The sequence below is a fragment of the Amphiura filiformis genome, chromosome 11 (genome assembly GCF_039555335.1).
Source record: "Amphiura filiformis chromosome 11, Afil_fr2py, whole genome shotgun sequence".
In the NCBI taxonomy this organism is placed as follows: Eukaryota; Metazoa; Echinodermata; class Ophiuroidea; order Amphilepidida; family Amphiuridae; genus Amphiura; species Amphiura filiformis.
The window spans coordinates 8,580,137-8,586,136 of NC_092638.1; positions in this window are offsets into that span (position 1 = coordinate 8,580,137).

The window sequence follows — 6,000 nt, forward strand, 5'->3', positions numbered from 1 at the left end:
GTGCCTTTTTGAGAAAAATGAGTAAAATAATATTTTTGCATTGAGACGTGACCAAGTATTATTGTGCTATAGATGCAATAGGAAGTTGAATTGAGTTGAGGCTTATGATTTTAAGAATCTGTGGGTATTACAGATTATTTTGGTACCAAAATCTCAACATGGCCAAAAGTGAGTTAAGGCCTTCTATTTGTCAACCCTCGGTATGTTTGTGAATTTGCCGCACCACGACAAGAAATAAATTGTCTAGAAACAGGAACTCATAATGTGGGCGTTAACGCAATTTGCTATTTTGCTCATAATGAGCATGGTCGGTGTTGGGTGGAGTGAAAGAGAGAGATTTGTAGAACATCTGTCACATGAAGCTACATGACACGATGTTACTTTGCTAATGAGGAGCTGTCTAGATGGAATTCTGTGGGTAGGATTCAATTGTATTTTTACAGTTATCCAAACAGGCATATGATATATCTATCAGCTATATATATATATATATTCCGAGCTACGCTGCTGAGCGTGTGTATCTTATTCTTTCTCTCTCATTTTGTTGCCATGTAGGCTATACAACAGCCATGGCGGATATGGATTCTGCTGATGCTTTGCGATACTGGTCATAATGAGAATTTATATTGAAGCTGATACGTTGGTTGATTGGTCTGTAAGGTATGTTATTTCTCCGTGTGTTGCTAAACATATTATAGTAGTGGTCGTTTTTTGTTTTTTGGTTGTTGTTTTTTGCATTGATGATAGATGTTTGGATGTAGATGGTATAAATGAGCTTGAGTTGATTAGGTATTTGCCATTTATGGCGTATATTCAAGGTAACCTACTATATTCAAACAAATGTATGTTGTATTAGCAAGCAAGTGTTAATTTTATAGTTAGTTACACACGTTCAATTCAATTCCCTAAAAGCAGTGAATAGCAAATTTCAATTCTATACTAGTTCATTGTGAGTCTGTTAACATATAAAGTGTGTTGAACAGATCTAAATATCATAGTCGCCCAAATACACAATATTGACCTACCATTATGTAATGCTTTTCTTTTTTAATATTTAGTTTGTGTTTGGTTGTTTGATTATGATTATAGTTTTATATTCCATATTACCTTTTATAATATTGTTTCATTAGAAAGCACTGAGCAGGTCAGTTTTACAGAATGTAATCTATATTTTTAAAAGCGTAAAACATTTTGCGCTATTTAGAAAGAATGAATCTTCTATTCCATTCATCGGCAGATGGTTGCTGTAGCAATGTCTCACACTGAGACATGCCACAGCAAGATAGCCCATTATCTTATATTCAGAGAGAGTAATAGTATGTTATCATCAATGTTATGTGTGCAAAGATAAGAATATACAACTGCATACCTAAGTGGAAGAAGGACCCAACTCCAGCATTTTATAAGTAATGAGTAGACCCAGCATTTTATTGCCTGCAGATTGTTCTTCATTGTGTGCGAAAGATGGACCAAAACCAAAAATCCACTTTCTAAATAGTTTTCCAAGTACACCAAATCATGGTTTTCATGGAACAAAGGCCCAACTCCTTGGAGTTGGGCCTTTGTTCCACATTAATATTGGGTTACAGGGGAATTTTGTTTATCCATGAAATCTGTTTTTCACTACAATAAACATATATACTTGTGCAATCAACAGATATACCAAATACATGTATCTCACTGTATTTATAACACATCTGCTTACGGAACTAGCTGGCATTTGCAGTATATTAGTGGAAGAAGGACCCAACTCCGGCTCGTAACGTAACGTTGCCATGGAAACATCATATAATCATTTCGAATGTATGTAAAATGTTCATATATTAAAGGTCCCCAGAAGATGAAAACATTCTGTCTATAATACTTTTCCAAATATTAAGTTTTATTTTAATATCCATGCAAGAACAGATTTGATGGAGTTGGGCCCTTCTTCCTCTTAGGTATTCAATTATTGAGCATGCATGATTGTTTTAAATCATTTAATGAGATACGTACATGTACCATCCTGTTTATAAATATATATATAGGCTTATGTTTGTAATGTAGCACATTGTTGCATAAAAAACTATAATATAACACAGCAACTTAACTTTATTTACTGCCAATAAACGTTTTTCAAAATTCTGATTCTTACACGACTGCAATGTATGTACATTGATGAGCTGAGCTAAAATACCTTGCGACCCCGAGACGAATATAACAACTAAAGGGACCAAATGTGAGATTATTTAATCAGTCAATCACATTGAATTCGCGCTGGAATTGAATAGCTATTTTTTTAAATTTTGCCTGATTAAATTGGCTCAAAATTAAAAAGGGACAGTTGCGACGGAAGCATAAGACAATTGGGGGGGGTAGGGGACGAGTATATTTTGTTCCTGTTTTACTGGGACTTTTTTGAAAATTGTCAAATTCAGACTATTTTAGCCCCAAATGAAGGTATTTTCTGCTATGAATCGCGCAAAATTATTCAATCCTATCTGGGCCCCCAAATATAGTGTTTTTCGTGCTAAAAAGTAAGATAAACAGGGCATTTAGGCCTATTGCTTCATTTTTTCTTCTATTATGATTTTAGGGGACGTCTCCAGTCCCTTCACCACCCCACCCCCTCCCCCTCCGCCACAGCCGCCTAGGAAATTTGAACAAATTGAAAACTTATATCATTTGATCATTTTGCAAGATACAAAAATCTAAATTTATCGGAAATCCTACAATGTTGCTTCAATCATGATATATAAAAGTACAGATACCTCTAATGGTCTCGCTCTACCAAATTGTACGCTAATCATAGACAAAAAACTCAGTTACCGTGGTAATACTAACCAGATCATGTACGCATTATGAACATTATATCAACAATGTATGTAGGCCTATTTATTAATAAAGCATCCTAATGGATACAGCTAATTGCAGGGCGTATATAGGCTATACAGTAATGAGTTCCCAGGAGATTATTAGTAAATAGTGATTTTTTTTTAAGGTCATACCGATGTACATGACTGTTACAGTCTGTGTTTGTATTTGGAAACACGTTTTCAGGAACTTTCAATAACCATGTCTTAAAACGTCGAACAATATATATTTAAATTAAATAGGCTAATGATGAAATATCAAGGAGCTTAAATATTGAATCTGGACTGATGTGACGTTATTATGCAGCCAATTTACTAAGTACCTTACAATATATTAGCAAAATTCATTAATTATCCTTTTTTACACGTGAATATAATTATTGAAAACGTGTTTCCAATACGTACTCACTGAGATTGCCACAGAGGATTGTTGGTGATATTGAAATGACCAAGCAATAGCCACGTCGTTTCGTTTAACACTATAATTATATATAAGCAGTGGATGGTATAAAGACAAACTGCATGATTTAGAAGTAGATTAGGTATTGATAAATTCCCGGGATAAACTATTCATGATATCAATAATAGATTTGGTATTTATCAATTATTTGTTATCAGCAGAACATTGGATATTGACTTGCAATCAGTTGTAGATTGAGTATTGATAAACCACCTGCTATCAGCAGTAGAAGGGATATTGATAAACTACTTGCTATATCAGCAGTAGATTGGATATTGATAAATTACTTGCTATCAGCAGTAGAAGGGGTATTGATTAATTACTTGCTATCAGCAGTAGATTGGGTATTGATAAATTACTCGATATCAGCAGTAGAATGGTATTGACTTGCTATCAGCAGTAGAAGGGGGTATTGATAAAGTACTTGCTATCAGTAGTAGATTGAGTATTGATAAATTACTTGGTATCAGCAATAGAAGGGGTATTGGTAAACTGCTTAATGTCAGCGATCATTGGGACAGATGGGTTATTGATAAACTACTTGCTATCAGCATTAGAGGGGTATTGATAAACTACTTGCTATAAGCAGGAAAAGGGGTATTGATAAAGTACTTGCTATCAGCACTAGAAGTGGTATTGATAAACTACTTGCTATCAGCAGTAGAAGGGGTATAATATTGATAAGCTACTTGCTATCAGCAGGAGAAGTGGTATTGATAAGCTACTTGCTATCAGCAGAAGATTGGGTATTGATAAACTACTTGCTATCAGAAGTAGAAGGGGTATTGATAAACTACTTGCTATCAGCGGAGAAGGGGTATTCATAAACTACTTGCTATCAGCAGTAGAAGGGTATTGATAAACTACTTGCTATCAGCAGTAGAAGGGGTATTGATGAACTACTTGTTATCACCAGTAGAAGGGGCATTGATAAACTACTTGTTATCAGCAGTAGAAAGGGTATTGATATTTGCTATCAGCAGTAGATTGGGTATTGATAAATTACTTGGTATAAGCAATTGAAGAAGTTGACAAATTACTTGCTATCAGCGGAGAAGGGGTATTCATAAACTACTTGCTATCAGCAGTAGAAGGGGTATTGATAAACTACTTGTTATCAGCAGTAGAAGGGGCATTGATAAACTACTTGTTATCAGCAGTAGAAAGGGTATTGATATTTGCTATCAGCAGTAGATTGGGTATTGATAAATTACTTGGTATAAGCAATTGAAGAAGTTGACAAATTACTTGCTATCAGCGGAGAAGGGGTATTCATAAACTACTTGCTATCAGCAGTAGAAGGGGTATTGATAAACTACTTGCTGTCAGCAGTAGAAGGGTATTGATAAACTACTTGCTATCAGCAGTAGAAGGGGTATTGATAAACTACTTGCTGTCAGCAGTAGAAGGGGTATTGATAAACTACTTGCTATCAGCAGTAGATTGGATATTGATAAATTACTTGCTATATCAGCAGTAGAAGGGGTATTGATAAACTACTTGCTGTCAGCAGTAGAAGGGGTATTGATAAACTACTTGCTATCAGCAGTAGAAGGGGTATTGATAAATTACTTGGTATAAGCAATTGAAGAAGTTGACAAATTACTTGCTATCAGCATTCATTGGGACAGATAGGTTATTGATAAACTACTTGCTATCAGCGGTAGACAGGGTATTGATAAACTGCTAGTGAACTACTTGATATCAGCAGAAGAAGTAGGGCTATTGATAAACTACTTGCTATCAGTAGTATACTGGGTATTGATACACTACTTGGTATCAGCAGCAAACTGGGTATTGATAAACTACTTGCTATCAGCGATCATTGGGACAGATGGATTATTGATAAACTGCTTACTATCAGCAGTAGAGTTGGTATTGATAAACTACATGGTCGCTGTTACAGTAGATGGTGGTATCTGTAAACTCACTATATACTTGTTATCAGCAGTAGATTGGGTATATTGATATGCTACTTGCTATCAGAAGGGCCCGGGGTGTTGACAAACTACTTGCTATCAGCGATCATTATGACACATGGGTTATTGATACTACTTGTTTTCAGCAGTAGATGTGGTATTGATAAACTACTTGCTATCAGCAGTAGATGTGGTATTGATAAACTACTTGCTATCAGCAGTAAATGTGGTATTGATAAACTACTTGCTATCAGCAGTAGATGTGGTATTGATAAACTACTTGCTATCAGCAGTAGATGTGGTATTGATAAACTACTTGCTATCAGCAGTAGATGTGGTATTGATAAACTACTTGCTATCAGCAGTAGATGTGGTATTGATAAACTACTTGCTATCAGTAGTATGTGGGATATTTCTGTAAAGTTGGACTGAACAGGGTCATCTGATGTAAACATCTGAGTCATATATCGCCCTTGGCTGTTTGACAAAAATTCCTTTGGGAACTAATGCTTTGCATTCTGGCTATAGGCTTCAACATAAAAAGTCAAAGTTTTGAGATAAAAATATCAAGAGTATCTCATAAATCACTGAACGAATGCTTGTTTGTACTCATTTTTATGTACTTTTCATGCTGATTCCAAATATGGTCATGAAAATGTACAATTATGAAATTTTGGAGCTTGTCGTCTGCAATCAACACCCTCTTAGAGAGGGTTAAAACTTCCAGGGTCCTGCAGCGTAACGAATTTACATTTTATAATGCGAAGAT